This window comes from Alligator sinensis, unplaced genomic scaffold (genome assembly GCF_000455745.1).
Source record: "Alligator sinensis unplaced genomic scaffold, ASM45574v1 scaffold670_1, whole genome shotgun sequence".
Classification (NCBI taxonomy): Eukaryota; Metazoa; Chordata; order Crocodylia; family Alligatoridae; genus Alligator; species Alligator sinensis.
The window spans coordinates 843,304-866,172 of record NW_005842297.1 but is presented as its reverse complement, the minus strand read 5'-3'; the positions used below and the strand labels follow the sequence as shown (position 1 = coordinate 866,172).

Below are 22,869 nucleotides of genomic sequence, written 5' to 3'. Positions count from 1 at the left end.
CTGCAATAAAGTATATGTGATATGAGTATATCAAAGCACCTTTATATCAGAGTTCTTCTTAGTAACATATGTGGTTGCCTTGCAATGCAGAACATGACTTAAATATCACCCCCTCCTAGCTTTTAAAAACTCTTTCTATGAATTCTCCAAATATCTGATCCAAGAAACATGTCCTTATATGTCTAATGGCTATGTATAATTCAGCAATGAGACAACCAGGGAAGAAATAGGTTCCTGAAATAATGTTTCCTTCTCAAGAAAAGAATTTAACAGAACAAACAATGAGGTAGCACACACTAAACATCCTAGCTGGTCTTTCTAATAATATGATCAATAGAATAAATATCCCAAAGAGAGAAAACAAGCTATTACATTTTGCCAGCTTCTGGCTAGCTCAAGCACACCAAATCACAGGAAGAAACAAAGTAAACATGAGCAGAATAACTCAGTGATGATAATTGGCAGAGAAATTCTTTTTAATTGTCCACTATAATCAAGGGATGAGAACCAGCACAGGTGCAACATGCCTGTAAGCCATCAATCAGCAGTGACCACTGCCACTGTCATTCAGAAGCTATTAAAGGGAGAGAAAAAAATGTATCATCATAAATGCTTATGCCATATAACATAAATACTATCTCTCTGCAAGTTTAAAAAAATGATCCACACTCCCACCAAGTCATGCTGCTCTGTCTGGCAACATTATTCATCTAAATGTAATTAGCTGTATTTTGTGTGGCACAATTAAAATCCCCAAAGAGCCCATTCTTCAACAAAACAGAGCCCTGCTTATATCCTTATTTGAAGAAGATGGGTATAAAAAGGACAAGCATCCTTCCTACAAATCACACATCTTTTGTGCCTAAACCAAAGCAACCAAATTTATTGGCATCCACTAGATCAGGGGTTTGCAACCTTTTTGACTTGACTGGACTGAGGCATCTCTCTGTAGCTTTTGTGAATTGAGTAGTGTCCAATTTTCAAAAACTAATTTATATATTACAGTACTTAACTCCTTGCAGATTGGCTGGATGGTAGGGGTTAGGATTCATTCAGGCAAGGACAATCATGAGCCTGTGCTTAGTTTATCTGCTTATTTCCTCATACCTTAAAGCACCCTTCAAAGATCTGGTGGTACACCAAGATGTCCCAGCACCCCGGCTGAGAACCAGATGGACTTTCAAGTACATTGTTTTCTACTTGCATTATTAGGGGTTAGGGACAGACATTCAAAAAGCCTGAGCCTGAATTGATTCACTCTTTGCAGACTAATTTAAGCTGCACAGCTTAAACTGATTAATAACTGGACAGACATTCTTTGTTAAACCAGGGAATGCAGCCACATGCCTGCAGTGGCTCAAGCCAGAAGCTGGGGGGCACTAGAGCACGCCCGCAGAAGGTGGGGGGCAGAGGGCCCCGCCGCCCAGCCACTGCCAAAGGGAAGAGAGACGCCCTCCAAAGCTCTCACCCCTCCCTGCTGGAGTGGAGGGGGTGTGGCCAGGCACAAGCTGGGGCTAGCACAACATGTGGGATGCCAGCCACCAGCCTAAGAGGGGCGGAGGGGGCAGCTGCTGCCAGACTGAGGAGTGGGCACAGGGAAAAAGTCTTTTTTCTGAAGCAAGCATGTATTGAACACAGCAATTTGCAAAGCATACAGCAGGGAGCTACCAAAAATCTTCACCTAAGCTAAGATACAGTCCAGTAAAACAAGCATACACAACTTAGTCTAACATAAAATGTAAACCAGGAATACAAGAATTAATTTTACCAATCCTGAGAGTAGTGTCCCCTAGCAGCCAGGCATTCAGAAAGGCTCACTTGAGCAGAGAGCAGAGCTCTGCCCAGCCCAGAGAGAGCATGCTGGGATGCTGGGGAAGTCTGATTTAATTTAAACCAGCAAGGGGTCTGGGACAGACATTACATAAACCAGTTTGAGCCAAATCAGTTAAGTTTGATACTATGTTCAACTAGGCCTGTGCGAAGTGGCTAGTATTTGCTTCACATTTGGATTCGGCCGATTCGGGGTACAGCGATTCAATTCGGTGATTCGAATCATTGTCCTGATCCTATTTGGCTGAATCTCTGAATCAGTCAGGCCCATCCCGCGCCCTTCTCCCAGCCCAGCAATGGCTACCTCACCTGCCTGCCCGCCCCAGCTCCCAGCACTTGGGGAAAAAAAAGCCCCAGCTCAGTAGGTGCTGCTGGGCAGGGTGCAATCCCTGCTGGCCCCCACTGCCCCCCACTGCATGGGGGGTTCTGCACAAGCCCCCAAACCTGCCCCCACAGTCTAGCTCTGTCCTTTTAAGAAAAAAAAAACCTGAAGAAACCATGGGACTCACTGCTTTTGTAGGCGGGTGGTGATCCCCACTGCCCCGCACCACATGGAGGGCTCTGCAGGAGCCCGAAGCCCTGAGGCTGCACCAGGAGCAGAGAGTCCCAGGGCTTTTCTCCCCTTTTTTTTTCTTAAAGGGCCAGAGCCCCAGCAGCCAGGGCAGCCATGGGGGGACCAGGGAAGCACAGGGGGTGGTCCAAGGGGCCCTGAGGGAACAGGGAGGGTCTGGGGGCTGGCAGGGGTTCCTTCCCCTCCCCCCTCACCCAGACCCCCTCCACTGCCCCTAGTACTTACCAGCTCAGAGTGGCTGCACTTCCCTGCTGCAGCCACTGGGGACTGCCCAAATCATCAAAGCTCTCCGAATCTTTGCCAAAGATTCGGAGAGCTTTGAATCAATTTGGACCTTTAAATTGGTCCCGATTTCATTCAGATTCAGAGATTTGGCCACCGAATTGGGCCGAATCTCCTCCAAATCAAATCACCACCCGAAGCTTCACACAGCCCTACATACAACCAGGTTTATGTCAAACCAGTTTGGGCCATTTTCAAACTGGTTTATTTGTACTGAATGTCTGTTCTGTTACAGGTTTAAACTAGTTTCTGATCACTTAAGCCAGTTTATTTGTAATGTCTGTCCCTAGCCAGGGTGACTCCCTGGACTGTGTTTCACCGAATAAGGTGTGCATTAATTAGCTATGCTTGGGAGAGTTCTGCTCAAATCCTATGTCTTTATCTCCTTATTCACAACACTATCATGTATACTTATATTCTTTCTTTCCTGGTGATCTTCTGTATTACTACTGCAAGAATAAAATCTTTGTTCTTTTATTAGCAAAGAAAACTTTTCTTAAGCTAGTAAAATTCCTTCTGATTGGGCTAAGATTAGAGGAAGGCAAACATTTATGGTTTAAATATCCACTAGTCCAAATCCTGCACTGCTTTAATTCCTTGTATAAATCTACAATAAGGTGAAACCCACCAATACACCTAATTCGTGCATAATCCAGTTAACGGGAAAAGATGATGAGGGCTGTGCTTTCTACCCACTTATACATATTATTGTTGGCATGTGGTGTACCTACTCACTTTAAATTCTATTTGTACATCCAGTTTTAATTTTAAGATGCTGGATCTCTCAGCAAAGATATTGAGCACAGGATTGAATCTCACATATCTAGAGAAAAGCATATTCTGTTCCCAAATTGGAAAGGATACTTAAAAAGATTCTTTACTGATTTAGTGTAAAAAACTTATAAACTTAATATAATAAGGAGTTCTCATGATATTGCAGTATAATATCAGACTCTGTTTTTATAGTAAATAGGAAAATACTGAAGCAAAATATCTACAAATATTAATGAGTGAACTTCAATATCCAATCTAAGGACAATTAGCAATGTTCATTCTACATTGCTTTATGGTGTGGATTATACTCATTCCTTAACGAACAACTCAGATACTATTACTGCAGATTGATATCAGCTTATCAAGTAGAGGGGCACACATTAAATAATCTGTATAATCAATATGTTTTATACAACTTGAACATTCATTAATCAGAACAGGACTAGGTTTTTCATAGAAATATCAGAACAAACAGAAACCTTTGTGGGGGAAAAGCTATTACCATATGCTCCAGCAAAAATAAAACAAGGGGAATAAGCACCGCTTAAAATCTAGCAAGAAAAATTAACATGTTATTCTGATTAAAATGAAAATTACCCTAATCATACAAAAAATTTCAATCTTTAAACTTCTCAAAAGGCAAAATCCAGATTGGTCCCTTATGTACTTCCAATTTAGGCATCACAACACCTTGTGGATCAGGATCAGAACAGCTGAGACCTTTTCTGAGGGCAAACAGTACATTCCAGTGCACCTCACCGTGGCCTACCTTTTGCATTATAGCCTCTTGCCTTGAGCGCTCACTCAAGAAGCACCAGACCTAAGATTCAAGCAAGATTTAGCTGAATAGGATTAAAATCCATGTCTCCCACTTCCAAGGAGAGTGTCCCAACCATTACACTGCAGAGCAGTTGGGGGAATTACCCTCTACCCTCACAGCCCTGCTCCTAGGAGTAGTTCCATTCCCCATGCAATCCCTATCTGGTGTAAAATGCATACACAGTCCCAGACTGGATTCTGGATTGCTTTTTGTGATTCATGTGCCTAAATTTTACTTAAGTACCATCCCGACATCTAGTTTTTCAGTTGAGTTCTGATTCTAAGCACAGATCTAATGAACATTTATACATGTGCTTGCTTTTAATTCCACTGGTCAGTGTGATTAGCCACAAGTTTAAAGATAAACATGTGTTTCTAGGATTGGGTCCTAACCTAACTTGTGCAGTACTGAAGGACATTAATGTCATCTGTAATTGCATAGCAAAATCATTTGACAAAAGTAATAATACAGAAGTAGAGCACTTGGTAATTCAAATGTAATTTGATTATCTTGCAAACAAAAAAGGAAGAAACCTAATACCTGCTGCAAGGGCATGATGAGCAGAAGTACCCATAGGTTTCAACTATGGTGATACCAGTGTGTGTGACAAACAAAAGGTGACAGAGGAGGCCAGGAAAGGAACTAAAGAAAAACATTAAAATGGAAAATGTGAAAAACAGCAAGCAAAGAACCCTCCAGGTTTTCTGGAACACAAAATCTTAACTCATGTCTCTTCTCTCCCCTACCTCCCCCCCCTACTACCCCCCACCAAAAACAAAAAATCCAAAGCAAAACAAAACACCCACTAAAAAGCCATTAATCTGTAATGTCTGGAATTTGGTAATGTTCCTTTAAATATTTTTGGTCATTTGTAGGCATTTCTAAGTGATGGCAAGTCTCAGCGGGCCGTTCCTGGTATGTCCTTCCTTTGTACACCTGCCCGTGTGCTCCAAACTTAGATATGTGCTGACAAGAACTTCACCCTTTGTAGTCTCCAATGGACAGCCACATCAATATACCTCTTGATTTGAAGAATATGTGCAGATATGAGAGGTGGGGCATGCTCAGGAAAAGGCTGGATGGGACAGGCCACCACTGCAGTGCAGAAATGCCTCCTCTCCTCTATTGCAGTTACCACTAGAATCCATCCACAACAACAGTGTGCATATTTATCTAGGCCTTGTATATTTGTACATGGCTATTGCACATGATTATCTGTATCCCAGTTATGCCTCTGATTTCCTCATACTCTTAGAAACAGATTCTGCTCCATCTCAGGCACCAAAAAAATTTAATAGAAAAGGTAGATGAATCCTCTTCCTCTTTGCTGTTTTTTGAGCTGAGCTTTAAGGTTAAGATGATAGGATGTCACAAAAATAGATGCATTAATGGATATGTGGGGACTCAAACAATATGAAATAGGATTGCACATAAGTCGACTTATATGTCTAATGAGGAGCAGGATCTGGTCCATAGCAATGAAAATGGGATTCTATTTTAAGAAGATAGTGGTGTGTATGTGGTTACTTCTAGATATGAGGGCACTGCAAAGCTTCAGTCCCTGATTCAATTCGGCAGAGATTTGGCCCAATTTGGTGGCCGAATCTCCAAATTGAATCAGAGGACCCTTTAATCTCTCCAAATTGAATTGGAACTCCCTGAATCGATTTGGAGAGATTCAGAAAGATTCGGAGATTCGGACATAGAGACAGCTTTAAATGTTGTTTCTACATACCTCTAGGTAGCAGGGGCTCATGATCACTGCAATGCTGGGGCGCATGGAGTGTCCCACAGAAATGGGGGGGGCTCCCCAGCATGCTCAGCAGCAGACCCAGAAGTGGACCAGAAGCACTCCAGTTCACTTCTCAGCCCACTGGGAAGCGCCCAGGGCCCCTTTGCTGTCCCCACAGGCTCAGCCGTCCCGCGTGGGTGTGGGGGGGGGGCACCTGGGGTCCCGTTGCAGCTGATCGCCAAGCTGGGGAGGTGCGGGGGTGGGGGGGGCTGTACGCTTCCCAGCAGACCCGGAAATGGATCGGAAGTACTTCCAGGTTTGCCACCGAGCATGTGGAGGCCCTCCCCCCCCCCCCTACCCCCGTGGGATGCTCCCTGCCCCCCACCCCCGCCTCCATGCACCTCAGCACTGCAGCAATCATGAGCCATGCCTGCTACCTCAAGGTATGTAGAAACATTTTTAAAGCTGTGTCTATGTCTGAATCACTGATCCTCCAAATCAGCATTGAATCTTCAGATCCAGATTTGGCCAAATTGAATCAGGGACAGTGATCCCAATCAATTATTTAAATCACTCTCCCTGATTTGGGCCAAATCCGAATCTGAATTGAATAGGGCCTGCTTCGCATACCCCTGCTAGATACCTCCAGGATTTTGGAGTCTGTCACCCTCTTCTCTTGATTTTTTATACTATAATAAAACCTTTTTAAAAATGGCTTATTCTTTAGAGGCACCTAAGTCTACCTGGACACTTCTACACATGGGCTTTAATGCGCAGTAGACTATTTTACTGCGTGTTAAAACATCACATAAAAAAGTGACATTATGCTAATGTGCAGTAAAATAGTCTACTGAGCATTAAGTATCACTAAAAAAAGTGTGCAGATGCACTACTGTGCATTTTGAAGCCTAATGTTCATTAATTTAGTACCTCATAGTGGAGGTACTAAATTAATGAGCATTAGAAAATGTGCATTAATGCATATGTAGATACAGCCCCTATTGACTGTTTAAGTATCTTAAACACTAAAAGCGGGTCAAACTCTATTACTCCCTGAAGCACTTCTAAGACCGAAGAAGACATGGCCCATAATGCTAATGGTTATTGTTTTAAGGACAAATCATACAGAAAGTAAAAATAATGAGGACTCATACATCTATGTAAATGAACAAACCACAATTTGGCAAGCGTCACAATGAAGAATGACAGATTCATCAGTTTGTAGCTGTCAAGATAGAATGTCTGACATTAGTGTAGCATTTCTAAAAATGTTTAATTTTGAAAAAAAGTAAAGTATAATTTGGATTCCTTTACAAGTAGGACCAAGACTTAAAACAAAGTTTGTGGCATCATTTGCTATTTCTGTACTTTTTTACAATGGGATTATCTGCAACTTAAAAGGTTGAATTTGTAGAAAAGCTTAGTGCTTCTAAAAACATATGCAAGGAAATCCTACCTTATCTGGATATCATTATAGAAAAGGCTGCATATAACAGCATATGCTAAACCTCTATGTTGTGAAGTATAGGAGGCCATGCACTACTTGATAAAAACTGACAGACAAGTTCAGCTGGATTGCCAAAGTATATATTGTCTGTAGGTATGGCTGAACTTCCTGAAAAAAATAACATGGCTTTCTGGATGATATCAGAACCTTGAAATATATGAAAGCAAAATTGTTTCTGAAGAAGGTACTTCTCTTGCATTTTGCGAACACTGGGAGCATCTACGTATAAGTTAGCCCGACTGAAAAACTCTAACATAGTTTGCATAGTTTGCACCAGAGTCAGCTGCTCCTGGGTCTGATTTGGAGCAAGCTAGTGATTGGAATAGTATCCAATGGAGCAAGTTAGTGATTGGAATAGCATCCACCCCCAGGATTTGGCAATAAGCCACAGGTTAAGTATTACAAGGCATTCTTGACACTCTCTGCTCCTTGCATAAAGTACTGATCATGGAAGAGAGTGAAGAAGAACCCCTCACACCTCTAAAGAGGCATTTGGAAGTTTCTGACAGCCTGATTATAGAGCACATAAGAGCAAATAACATTTTTTTCAAATATTCAGTAGTACATTGTGGCCACAGTATTGAGAAAGCTGGTTTGTTTGGATTATAAAAAAACACTGAAGCTATCCTTAAGGCACTCCAACCACAAAATGTGCCACAAATGTACTCTTCTCTGGAAATGGCCAGTTACAACTATAGGCTCCTACCTTACCTAAGTTAATAACACTATTGCATCTGCTGAATAAACTGTTATCCAGTAGACAGGGTGAGCATTGCTTCATATAGGGTGCATCTACATGAGATGCTTACTGCGGAGTTGATTAATTAGCTCTGCAGTAAAGCGTCACTGTCTACACAAGAGGTGCTATTAGGCACCTAATTAACTCTGGGTAGGAAAGTACTGCTGAAAATTAGTACTATTGTGCAGCAGAATTATTTACTCCACTGCAATGCACATGTAGATGGTGACGAGGGCTGGTTGGGGCATGAGGGTGCTACAGTGCGGGGTTGCCTGATGGCTAGCCCTGCACTGTAGCACACTCTTGCCCCAACTGGCCCCTCTGCAGCACGTTGAGCTAGGCAGGAGCATCCTTGGGCTGACAGGATGACCCTTTGAGCCCTCTTCATCTAGGGCTGTGCTGCCCTGCCTCAATGTGCTGTGGTCCTAGAAGCATATGTAAATTCTGCGCTCGGGAACAATGAATGCTGGTGTGAACTGCACTGGAATTCATTGCATCAAATTAATTTCATGTGTAGACACACCCATAGTGTAGCAAGCCTTTTTGATAAGGCCAAGTAGCGTTTTGATAAGGCCATGCGATTCAAAGTTTGTAATGCTTCTTGGTAGTATCAATAATTTTCTATGGAAATATGGGTGAAATAACTCCCTATGTTAAACACCAGCTGTAATCATATCTAGAGATAGTTATACAACATAGCTATATTTTGCCAGTGTAGGAAATCTAGGAATAAAGGCAACAAGTCTTTCTTCCATTACATGTACAAGAACTACACTTGTTACATACAGGGCATGTCTACATATGAGTTTAATGAGCATTCGCTTATTTTAATGTGCATTAAAGCATCATTTAAAAAAGTGCAATTTAGTTAACATGCATTAAAATAGGTGAATGCATATTAAACATCACTTAAAAACCATGGGCAACTATACACATGATGGACCTCTGCTCTAACATGTACTAATTAGCACGCGACAGAGTGGACTCGATTGAGTCTGCTGCGTGTCTGCTGGAGCGCGCTAATTAGCACACTCCATCAGCCTCCGCAAAATGTGTATTCAGCATCCCCAAACTTCAAAATGGTGAACAAGCTTTAGTTAAAGCACCCTGCCACCATTTTGAAGCATGGGACACTGAATACCATCTAGCAAGGGATGTGAAGGGTTACAAGAAGAGTTTCTATAAGTATGTCAGTAGCAAAAGGAGATTCAGGGAAAGTGTGGGTTCTTTACTGAATGGGGGAGGCAACCTTGTGACTGAGGATGCAGAAAAGGCTGAAGTGCTCAATGCTTTTTTTGTCTGTCTTCACAGGCAAGAGCAGCTCCCAGACTACTGCACTGGGCAACAGTTTGGAGAGGAGGTGAGTAGTCCTCAGTGGTGAAGGAACAGGTTAGGGACTACTTAGAAAAGTTGGATGTGTACATATATATGGGGCCAGATGTGATGCACCTAAGGGTGCTGAGGGAGTTGGCTGATGTTATTGCAGAGCCACTGGCCATCATCTTTGAAAACTCATGGTGATCAGGAGAGGTCCCAGATGATTGGAAAAGGGCAAACATAGTGCACCTCCTGGTGGGACTGGACACGTCCAAATCAACAGGTCCTGATGATGTCCACCCCAGAGTGCTGAAAGAATTAGCAGAGGTCATTGCGGGTCCCCTGACACAGCTTTATAAGCACTCGTGGTGCTCTGGCAAGGTGCCAGAGGACTGGAAGAGGGCCAATGTGGTCCCCATTTTCAAAAAAAGGAGGATGGAGGACCCAGGAAACTATAGGCCTGTTAGTCTTACCTCGGTCCTGGGGAAACTCTTTGAGAAAATTATTCAGGAGCACATCTACGAGGGACCAGCAGGGGAGTGCATGCTTAGGGGCAACCAACATGGGTTCATCAGAGGCAGGTCCTGTCAGACCAACCTGGTGGCTTTCTATGATTAGGTCACTTAGTACTTGGATGCAGGTGTCGCGGTGGACGTAGTCTTTCTGGCCTTTAGAAAAGCCTTCGACACTGTCTTTCACCCCAATCTCATTAAAAAATTAGGAGACTGTGGTGTTGATCCCTATATGGTCAGATGGGTTGCCAACTGGCTGGAGGGCCATACCCAGAGAGTGGTGGTGGACGGGTCTTTTTTGACCTGGAAGGATGTGGGCAGTGGGGTTCCGTAGGGCTCAGTCCTTTGGCCTGCGCTGTTCAACATCTTCATCAGTGACTTGGACAAGGGGGTGAATAGCACCTTGTTCAAATTCACAGATGACACTAAGATGTGGGGGGAGGTGGGCACGCTAGAGGGGAGGGACAAGCTACAATCAGATCTGGACAGGTTACAGAGGTGGGCAGATGAGAATAGGATGGGTTTCAACACTGACAAGTGCAAGGTACTGCACCTGGGGAGGAAGAACCAGCAGCACACCTATAGGCTGGGGATCTCCCCTCTCACCAGCACACAGATAGAAAAGGATCTTGGAGTCATTATTGACTTGAAGATGAACATGGGCCACCAACATGGGGATGCAGTCAGAAAGGCTAACCACACCTTGTCATGCATCCACAGATGCATCACAAGCAGGTCCAAGGAGGTGATCCTACTCCTCTATGCAACCTTGGTCAGGCCGCAGTTGGAGTACTGCATCCAGTTCTTGGTGCTGCACTTCAGGAGGGATGTGGAGAACATTGAGAGGGTACAGAGGAGGGCCACTCGCATAATTGGGGTCAGCAGGGCAGGTCCTATGAGGATAGGTTAGGGGATCTGAACCTGTTCAGCCTCCACAAGGGGAGGCTGAGAGGGGATCTGGTGGCCATTTATAAACTAGCCAAGGGAGACCAGCAGGCAATAGGAGAGTCCCTGTTCCCCTGAGCACGATCGGGAGTAACAAGGAACAGTGGCCATAAGCTAACAGAGAGCAGATTCAGGCTGGATGTCAGGAGGCACTACTTCACAGTCAGGGCTGCTAGGATGTGGAACCAACTTCCAAGGGAAGTGGTCCTCACTCCTACCCTGGGGGTCTTTAAGAGGAGGCTGGATAGACACCTTGTCGGGTCCCTTCTGACCCTACTAACTATGAAACTCTGAAACTATTTAAGAAAGGGAAAAAAGAGGATTCAGGGAGCTAGAGACCAGTCAGCCTCACCTTAGTCCCTGGAAAAATCATGAAGCAGATCCTCAAGGAATCCATTTTTAAGCACTTAAGAAAGAAAAGAGTGATTAGGAACAGTCAGCATGGATTCACCAAGGGCAGCTCATACCTGACCAACCTGATTGCCTTCTATGATGAGGTGACTGGCTTTGTGGAGGTGGGGAGACTGGTGGATGTGGTGCACCTTGATTTTAGAAAGGCTTTTGATATGGTCTCCCACAACATTCTTGCAGGCAAACTAAGGAATTATGGGATGGATTAATGGACTGTAAGGTGGGTGGAAAACTGGCTGGAGCACTGGGCTCAGAGAGTAGTTATCAATGGCTTGATGTCTAGTTGATAGCCAGTACCAAGTGGAGTTCCCAAGGTGTTGGTTCTGGGGCCAGTTTTGTTCAATGTCTTCATCAATGACCTGGGAGATGGGATAGAGTGCACCCTCAGCAAGTTTGCAGATGATACCAAGCTGGGGGGAGTAAAAAATTGGGCCAAAAAAGAATCTCATGAGGTTCAACAAGGACAAATGCAAAGTTCTGCACAATCCCATGCACCAGTACAGGCTGGGGGCTGACTGGCTGGGCAGCAGCTCTGCATAAAAGGACCTGGGGGTTACATGGACAGTAAGCTAAATATGAGCCAGCAGTGTACTCCTGTTGCCAAGAAGACTAATGGCATACAGGACTACATTGGTAGGTGTGTTGCCAGTAGGTCAAGGTAAGTGATTATCCCCCTCTATTCAGCACCAGTGAGGCCACATCTGGAGTACTGTGTTCAGTTTTGGGCCCCCTACTACAAAAAAGATGTGGACAAATTGGAGAGAGTCCAGCGGTGGGTGACAAAAATGATGAGGGGGCTAGGGGACATGACTTATGGAGTGGGGGCTTATTTAGTCTAGAGAAGAGGAGACTGAGAGGAGACTTAATAGCAGTCTTCAACTACCTGAATGGGGATTCTAAAGAGGCTGGAGCTAGGCTGGAGCTAGGCTATTCTCAGTGGTGGCAGATGACAGAACAAGGAGCAATGATCTTAAGTTGTAGCAGTGGAAGTTTAGATATTAGGAAGAATTTTCTCAATGGAAGGGTAGTAAAACACTGGAACAGGATACGCAGAGAGATGGTGGAAGCTCCATCTTTGGAGGTTTTCAAAACCTGGCTAGACAAAGCATTGGCTGGGATGATCTAGTTGGGGCTGATCCTGCTTTGAGCAGGGGGTTGGACTAGATGAACTCCTGAGGTCCCTTCCAACTCTAACTTTCTATGATTCTATGAATACATGTGACGCTGTGGATCTTTTAATTAAAGCTCTCCCTCTTCCGCCCTGTAGCATATGCACAGACACCCATGCTCTTTAATTAATGCACATTAAGATAGGCTAATGAGTATTTTTCTAGTACCTCATAATAGAGGTACTAGATTTAATGCACATTAGCCTATTTTAATGCTTATTAAAGTGTCATGTAAAAAACTGTGCTTTTTAATGCTTGCTAAAATAGGTAAATGCGCATTAAGCATCACTTACAAAGTGTGTGCTTTAGTTAATGCACATTAAGCCTCCATCCTGCAATGAAGAGCATTTATATATATATGCTGTAGGAAGAGCATTTATACATATGTTATAGGTGGGAGGGGGCACTCTAAGAGCCACTCTAATTAACGCTTCCAGAGCATCATGTGTATCAGTGTCCCCACACTGAAAAATGGTGGCGGGGGTGCTTTAACTAAAGCTTGTTGAATGAGCTTTAACTAAAGCTCGTTGAATGAGCTTTAATTAACAGCCCTGAATGAGCTTTAATTAACAGCCCTGAGGTTGGAAGTTTGAGGTCATAACAGAAGCACTCACAATGTGGCTGTGTCAGTTTCTAAGAAATCTGCAAATTCTGCTAAATACCTTGTCACACAGAGATGCAGAAAGATAGGAAGGGCTATCACAAGCAAAAGTAACATAAAATCAGAAACTACTTGTAAAACCTACCATAGCAAGCATCAGATAATGATACTGAGGTGGAATAAGGTGCTCAATATGTAGCACAAGTTCAGTCCTTGCCAATGAAAAAATGCCATAGTACAATATGAAAATGTATACAGTCTAAACGTATTACCTTAGGATGAGAAGATGCACAGATCAGCTGTGTGCATATTAAGGCTGCCAAATATATGGCACCAAAATAATCGATTTTTTGAAATTCAGGTCTTACAGGCCCCGCTAGCTCTGCTGCCACCATGTGCTGCCAGCTCTGGCCGCTGCCCCCCCGGACAGGTTGCTATCCTCTGGCCCAGGCACACCCCTAGGGGCGACTCTGCTCATATACTCCAAGAATTACATGTAGGCCATTTGGAAGTTGTAAAATCCAAAGTTCTGACCAGCAGTCTTGCATGCAGTCACAGATTTATACATGAATAGAAATAAGGCAAAAATGGTGTCAACACAACACATGCCTAAACAAACATACTCCATTGCACAATTGGAAAAAGTCTTCAAACCTATAAATCTAAATTGACAACACTGGACCATTTATAGGGCTTGTGTTTTCTATTGTAGAAGATGCTCTTTCTAGATGGCCTGAAGTATTGTGTATGGTTTGAATTAGTTCTGAGAAGACAGTGTTAACATTTGTTTTCAAGGAATGGCATGTGTGCAAAAATTGTAAGTGACAATGGGACTCGCTTCACATCTGAAGAGTTCCAATTATTTGTCTCAAGAAATGGTATCAAACATGTCACATCAGGTCTTTAGCGTTGTGTCACAAATGGATTAGTGGAAAGATTTATTCACACATTCAAGCAAGTGATTCATGCTACAACCCTGCAGAAAGGTAGCTTACATCACATCACTGTAAATCTTCTGTGGACATTGTGCAGTACATGCTACCACAAGTAAGATACCAGTCTTGTTGTTTATAGGATGCAATTTAAAGTCTTTCTGAGACTTGTTACAGCCCAGTTTACAGAGTTGAATTTGAAACAAACAGAATGATCAAATGACTACAAATCGTTACACACAACTGCACAATATTCACATGGGAGGAAAGGAGGCAACTGAGGTAATTCATGCAAACCTGGGCTGGGGACAGAAAATACAAATCAACTGGTATAAGTGTTTGGAAACTGGTACAAACCTGTAACAGAATAGAAGTTCAGTGCACATATACCAGTATATATGCACTGGTCTAAGATAGACCTGGATCGATGCAGAATCATAGAAAATTAGAGTTGGAAGGGACCTCAGGAAGTCATCTAGTCCAACCCCCTGCTCAAAGCAGAACCATCCCCAACTAGATCATCCCAGCCAAGGCTTTGTGTACCTGGGTCTTAAAAACCTCCAAGGATGGAGATTCCACAGCTTCTATGGGTAACAGTGCTTTACTATCTTCCTGGAGAGAAAGTTTTTCCTAATATCTAACCTCAACTTCCCATATAAGTCATGTGCCCCAGCCTCCTAACTGTTTTTGTTGCTCTCTGCTGGACTGTCTTCAATTTGTTGACAATCCTTTTTGTAGTGGGGGGGTCTAGAACTGGACACAGTACTCCAGATGTGGCCTCACCACCGCTGAAGAGAGGGAAATAATCACTTTCCTCAATCTGGTAGCAACATTCTTATTACTGCAGCCCAGTATGCCATTAGCCTTCTATGCAACAAGGGCACACTCAGTGGTGATGTGTACGGGGTGCACATGGATGTACATGCACCCCCTGAGAGGCAGCTTTCTCTGCTTAGGCGACGGGTAGGGGAGGCAAGGCGGAGCACTGGTGTCCCCTCTCAGAGTGCTGGCTGGGAAGCAGGGGCGCTAGGAGAAGCACCGCTGGCACTTCGATACATGTCCCTGACCTTTCTAGGCATGCCGCTGGCACTCCTGAGTCAGCACAATTGGCTGCAGGGGACCAATCCCCACCCCCGGTCGCTGACACCAGTCGCCCATGGGCACACTGTTGGCTTATATTCAGCTTACTGTCCACTATAACACCAAGGCCCTTTTCTGCAGAGCTGCTGCTTAGCCAATCAATCCTTAGTCTGCATCGGTGCATGGGATTCTTCTGTACTAAGTGCAGAACTTTGCACTTGTCCTTGTTGAACCTCATGAGATTCCTTTTGGCCCAATCCTCCAATTTGTCTAGGTGACTCTGAATCCTAGACCTACTCTCCTGTGTATCTACTACTCTTCTGAACTTGGTGTCATCTGCAAACCTGCTGATGGTGCACTCTATCCAATCTTCCAGGTTCTTGATGAAGACATTGAACAAAACCAGCCCCAGGATCGACCCCTGGGGCACTCCACTTGATACTGGCTGCCAACTAGATGTTGAGCCATTGACTACTACTCTCTGAACCCAATGATCCAGCCAGTTTTCTATTCACCTTACACTCCATTCATCGAACCTGTACTTCCCTAATTTGCCTGCAAGAATGTTGAGGGAAACCATATCAAAAGCCTTGCTAAAGTCAAGGTAGATCACAACATAGATAAGATATGCTTTCACCATATCTACAGAGCCAGTCATCTCATCATAGAAGGCAATCAGGTTGGCCAGGAGTGACTTGCCCCTGGTGAATCCATGCTGACTGTTCCTAATCACCTTCTTCTCCTCCAAGTGCTTAGAAATCAATTCCTTGAGGTCCTACTTCACTTTTTTTCCAGGGACTGAGGTGAGGCTGACTGGTCTGTAGCTCCCTCGATCCTCCTTCTTGCCTTTCTTAAAGATGGGCACTATATCTGCCTTTTTTCATCTAGCAAATCATCCAGGACTTTTCCTAATCACCATGAGTGTTCAAAGATGATGGCCAGTGGCTCTGCAATCACATTGGCCAACTGCCTCAGCATGCTCTGGATCATCCCATCCAGCCCCATGGACTTGTAAATGTCCAGCTTTTCTAAATAGTCCCTAACCTGTTCTTTTGCCACTGTTGGCTGCTTACCTCTTCCCCAAAGTGTGTTGGCAGGTGCAGTAGTCTGGGAGCTGACCTTGCCTGTGAAGGTTGAGGTAAAAATGGCATTGAGTACTTCTGTCTTTCTGCATCATCGCTCACTAGGTAGCCTTCTCCCTTTAGTAAGACCCACACTTTTCTTCATCTTCCTCTTGTTCCTGACATACTTGTAGAAAACCTTCTTGTCACCCTTTATGTCCCTTGCTAGCTGCAACTCCAATTGTGCTTTGACCTTCCTGATTTCATCCTTGCATGCCTGAGCAATACTCCTATACTCCTCCCTAGTTGTTTGTCCAAATTTCCACTTCTTTTAAGCCTCCATTTTTTTTTAGCTCACTGAAGAGTTCCCTGCCAAGCCAGACTCAACTGATTTATATTAAACTGGTCTATTGAACTTCAGTACCAGATCCCCTTCTGAATCAATTCAGTCACAGTCCCCCCAGCATCCAAAGATCCTCTGCAGGCCCCCACTAAACCTCTATCGAACGAAGGGCATGGGCACGCTTCTACCCACTCTTGTCTTCTCTGCCCAAGCTGAGATTGCTCCACCCCCAGGTTGTCACAGAACAGAGGCAGCAAAGCATATGTTCCACAAAGAAATTGGGTCACATTGCTTTAAAAAGCTAGCAGGCTTCCCTGTCTCCTATTACAGTAGTGGCCCAAACCTGCCAGAGCATCAGTATACATATGTAATTAGGCATTGTGTATTTATGTATAGTTGTCAGGGCCCCTGGGATTTTAACCCTGATCTATGGCATCCATAGGCAGAGGACCAGGCTGCAGTGGCACCAAGCATGCTTCAGCTCAGCCAGGGCCCTCCCATTAGGTTCCCAACAGGGGACCAGGTGACCTGGGAGAACCAATACAAGCTACAAGCCCTGATGGAGGGGGCTATAAAACCCTGCACTGCCTTGTCCCTGAAACCATACTCCCAAGTATCTTTGCTGTGAACTTCCTTGCTTGACTTCTGTACTCCTGCTCTTGTCTTTGGACCTCCCAGCTCTGAACGCCTGAATCACTCTTGTCTCACCCCTGCTTTGGACTCTCCTGCTCTGCCTCCAAACTTGCTCCAGGTTTGTTCCTTCCTTGGACCACAGCACATTGCTCCTGTTTATCCTTTCCTGAATATTGGATTTTCCGGCTCCTGGCCTCTGGCCTGGCCTTGACCACAGACTCGCTTGACCTCTGGTATGATACATCAGAGTCAGACTGACAACCAATATTGTGACCCTTTGCTTTGGTTTCTGAACTTATGGTATTGTTGACCCTCAGCTTCTGAACCCTGACACCTACACCCTGGTTATACTCATGACAATAATTAGTAAATATGTTTGCTTGGGGTATGACCAAGTTTCTGAGACTTCCTCATATTATTGATGTATTTTACAGAGCAAAGTCAACAATTCCTGAAGAAGATTTACTCAGAAGATATTATTTTAATGAAACATTACATTTCATCCTATAGCTTGAAAATCTAATGATTTAATTTAAAAGAAAAGTGTTTTTTTTTCTGGTTCAGAGCCCCCTAGCACCTGAAGGCAACTCCAAGGACAAGTTCTTTCTATGAGGTTCTCTGGTTTTAATCTGTTCCATTTTAATTCAGAGACATGTCTTTGCTTCCCAAGCCCTTGTCTACATCTTTGCTTTCAGCTCTATATTCAAGATCTTCTCATGTCCTATGTCCTTCTAAACTCAAAAATGTTACCTACATGTATTCAAGCAATCAACTGTCATATCACACACCCACATTAAGATTCTCTTGGTTCTCACACACACAGTCTCTTATGCTACCTATTTTACTCCAAAATGCTCTACTACTCATGCTGAAAACACACCTCTTTATGTTGTATAGCACTATGACTTTATAGCTGGGACCTGCTCAATTCACAATTTTGCAGTGGGAGCCAGCAGACCTCGTGGTCGCTGTTGCCTGGACTCACAGCCCACAAGAGGGGTTGGGGAGGAATTGCTGGTGTGAAGGGAAACAGCCAAAATGGCAGCCACCCCCTTGCTGCTGATTGGCTGAATGGACTGCCTGTCACACGGCCCCACCTGTCTGCCGATCAGTGATGCGGGGTGGGGATGCATAATGGACAGCTCTCTTGGCCAATCAATGATGAGGGGCAGGGTCACTGGGCCCTTTTGGCCAATCAGAGGTGTGTGGGGTGGACCTGCTGCAATGAGCCTGTGAAAATGGCAGTCAGCTCCATGATTATAGTTTCATAGTTTCATAGATGTTAGGGTCAGAAGGGACCTATTAGATCATCAAGTCCGACTCCCTGCCCTGGGCAGAAATGAGTGCTGGGGTCAGGTAAGCCCAGCCAGGTGTCTGTCCAATCTCCTTTTAAACACCTCCAAGGAAGGGGACAGCACCACCTCCCTTGCAAGCTTATTCCATATTTTGGCAACTCTCACTGCAAAGACTTTTTTCCTGATGTCCAATCTGAATTTGCTGTCTTCCAGTTTGTGGCCATTATTTCTAGTTACCCAGACAAGCGCTCTGGTAAACATTGTATTCCCTATTTCTTGCTGCCCCCCCCCCCCGATGAGTTTCTAGGCAGCCATGAGATCACCTCTCAGCCTCCTCTTGCAGAGGCTGAAGAGGTTCAGGTCTCCCAATCGGTCTACATAGGGTTTTTGCTGTAGGCCTTTAACTAGATGAGTGGCCCTCCTCTGAACCCTCTCCAGGCCATCCACATCCCTCCCAAAGTGTGACATCTAAAACTGGACGCAGTACTCCAGCTGCGGGCAATGCCACATAGAGGGGAAAATGCTGCATAGATTGGACTGCGAAACTGGCCAGTCTACCTCCTTGAGTTTGGTAGGTCCCTATTTATAGCACTCTAGGTCCTACCCACACTAAATACCTATGCCAATGCCTTCTGCTCAGGTAGATGTACTTCCTGGTAAGCTCAACTATTAGCATTGCTTATCTACACTGAAAATTTAAAAGCAATGACAGACTGTGCCTTTGAAACAGGTAGTATTATTTATCAAACCTTAAATCTAGGATATCAAAATTTACTCAGAGACTTCCTTTCAACCCTGCAACACCCCGTTTAACAAGGATCCCAGCAACTCATTTCTCTCCAAAGGGCTTAGGCTGGAATCAAAGCCCTATTCTAGCAATCAAAGAGACATGCTTCAGCCAACACACTTCTGTATACTTGTAGTTCCTTCTGGTTGCCAGCCACCTTAAACATCATAAAAATAAAAATTTAATAAAAACCTCATAATAACTAACACTCCAGGTAACAGGTATAAGGACATAATAATATAGATAAAAGTCAGATGAAAGTCTACATCCTAATACCCATTCACAATGAAGGAGTTTTGATTTGCATTTGAACTCTGGAGTAAAAGTCTATAATTATTTAATATAGAAAGGCAAAACATACCATGATAGGAAAGAGGAAACAAAACTGCATTAAAGAAATGTCTGACAAAATATTAACAGATTGGATACTGCAGTCATTAGTAAAGTGTTATACTTTTCTGTATCCAGTAGCAAACATGATTTTTAATGATTATCAGGAAATACTTAATAGGATTGTATAGACAAGGATACTCACAGGCAAAGACATAAAATTATTTTTTTACATCTAAATTCAGTGAATTCTTGACCTTCTGGATCAAATTTTAAATGAATCCATTATGAAGATTAATTTTTATAAAACAAGATGGCTGTCATTCATTTTTCATTAACAACCTCTGTTAAGAGTAAGAGCTTTCAGGAAAAAACTCCAGAGGGAGGAGGCATAATAACAATGAGGGTGGCAGGAGATATTGTCATGAATATAATCCCACAAGTCTCTTTTGTTAAATCAATCACGCTTCATCGCCACTTAGAAGTCAAGGATTGGAGGATTAAGGATAAAGAGAGAATACTCTGATGCCTATTTATGATTAAAAACATATTTATGGAGTGATTTCAACATTTTTTTCTTTCTTCCCCCTACTCCCCAACAGGAGTCTGTTGTATAACTTCCACTAAATAACATGTTGATTCTCCTTCATATTTCTTGATTGGAATTTCCCTTCAACTAAGAATATTTGTGGAAGACTATTTTAAGCTTACTTCAATTTCTAAACCAAATGGCACATATACATTAATGGTGAAAACCACACCTCCCAAGAGTCAGTTAGAATACTATTATTGCCTTCCATGGAGACAGGAATTCACCCTATGAAGGTGTCCAAACTGGGAATTTTTAAAGATAAAATAGTTGAAAAGATTAAACCTTTTAATTTCTCCAGCTCTAATGGACATTTAGGTGCTAATAGAAGGGGGGTGGGAAATTTTATCAACATTTTTTAAATAATTTTCTGATTTTCTATAATCTCATTGGTATACAGAACCAACATTTTTGTCCATGGGCTCCCATTATAACGCTCAGATGTGGATGGAAAGCAAGTTCTGATTAAAAGCCTCCTTGTTTTCATCCAGACTGAAAGCTTAGCATGTTGCAGAAAAATTGAAAATGACTACTACTGATACATTTTAGATTTTACAGGTCGGGGTACATAGTGTCAGGGCATGTGTGCAGCAGAGAGGGGAGGCAGATTTGAGTCAGAATTCATCTAGCTAGCTTGGGTAATGGTAGTAATGAAGAGGCAATGGAATAGGCTGTACAAACCCTTCTGGGGTGCCAGGAAGGTACTCAGGAGCTTGAACTCTGTGCTGCTGTATTTTCAATGTCATCTTCATTTAGATGAAAACCATCTTAGGTGTACTTACCTGTGGCGCAGTCCCTCCTCCCAGCAGCATGCAGACATTTTTTCTGTGTTAACATAATCTGTGTGCTACCATGTTAGCTTTAATTTCACTTTCTAGCCTGCCATTTTGCCTCTGCTATCAATACCTTGCTGATATGCTTATTTGATTTTGAAACTGAAATGCAATAGTTTAGTTACCAACACCTTAAAAGGTTGCTACTCTGTCAAGAAAAATACTTGATATGTACATTACATCTTCCAAATGAGAACCTCAGAGCATTTTACAAACAATAGGATTTTACAGCCCTCCAAGCTATGTACGGTATCCATCTACTAGAAGGGACACTGAAAGGTGATGTGATTTGTCTTATGTCACATGATGAACTATTTCAACAGTAGAATTAGAATTTATGAATCCTTATTCCTAGGCCCACAGCATTAGCCAGTAGCTTATACTTCCTTCACCTTGAGACCTTGTAAGTCATACCTAATATCAGGTTGCATTGATAAGTACTTACATTAGAGAGCTATATATGTTGCAAGGTAGTCAAACCATTGCTAAATAATTAAGAAAAATAGTTTCTCCTTCATTTGTATTCATCTTTTCTTTCTGTGGTACTAGCAATAGCAATAATCGCGCCTCGGATTAACCTCATTGGCTACGATACTGCCACTGCGCAAAGCTGTGGTACTACACACTATGTCTGATATGCCATGCATTAATATTGGTTCCAGTTGCATTTAATAGCATTTTATAAACTCAGTGATATATTATAGAGGACTCAAGCACCAGAATGGCTTATCTATAGATGGGTATTCTATAGAAGTATCCTCTACATACTAATAGGAATACCCCAAACCAAAATCCTGCAGGGTTTTGCCTTTTTCATTTTCTAAGAATAATAGTAAGTTTGGCTCAGACACTGCCTTGGCCCAACTGAAGGTATTGGCATAAGATATCTCTCAGATGGTCATTATTCTCCATAAGATGCTGTGTTATTGTTTAATTAATATTGAACTGAAATTACAAGCCCAGGAAAACGCATTCAATTTCTATTTAAATGTCAAATAAATTCCTTGTAATCAATATTATTACAACAAATGCTTGTTTCTTCCAAAACTGATGGTGTTAAATGCTATTTTTAAAACCCATGCAGTAAACTGCAAAAAGTAAAAAAGTATTAACAACAAAACTATGGGTTTAAGAGATGCAATAAGCTTATCATCTGTAAACACCTGTATTTTAGTCACAAGTGGAAATGAGTTTGGTAGTCTCTCAAGCTAGTGTCTAATTCCTAGTCATTCGTTCATATCAGAAAGCCACCAGGCAAGAGGATGTGATGTGCAGTACCTGTCTGGAAGTGGCTCAGGCCTGGAATAGGATGAGGGTTGATGTTGGAATAGAAAAACATTTGCAGAGCTGCATCAAAATATTTGCAGCACAATTATTCATGCTATGTCTGACTCTCTCCACACACGTGTGGACCTAATTTTGCAGGCATTGCAAATATGCAACTCCTGCTTGACGAAAAGGACTTCTATGCAACCAGTAGCTATATAATTAGGTAATAAAAAGGACCACTTTTTTCCCCTTCAAATTTTAAGTAAAGCAGTTGCTGAGAAAAGCAGACTTGGTCTTTGGTCCAATAAAGTTAACACACCTAAAACAGGACGTAATGTGGAATAGAGGTATTTATGAGAGCCTGCTCAAATGTTGCATAACTCTTTACAGCTGCCTAAAATCACTGGATCCTTCTTTATGTCCCTGAGTAATGACTCTGAGCATGCTCAGAACTAACTTAGTAGATGCAAGAGGAGGTTGGCAAGTTATGTTTGGGAGTGGCATTCC

The 22,869-nt window shown here is 43.0% G+C and overlaps 1 protein-coding gene and 1 non-coding gene across 2 annotated transcripts in view; both read right to left on the bottom strand.

Annotated features, from left to right (window-relative positions):
* The window catches only part of MAGI2 (membrane associated guanylate kinase, WW and PDZ domain containing 2), an 880,265-nt gene that overhangs the window by 359,510 nt on the left and 497,886 nt on the right, over positions 1–22,869 (bottom strand). The window lies entirely within an intron of this gene.
* Positions 21,563–21,705, bottom strand: LOC112551028. Its single transcript, XR_003095136.1, has one exon. It is a non-coding gene; the product is annotated as a U4 spliceosomal RNA (small nuclear RNA).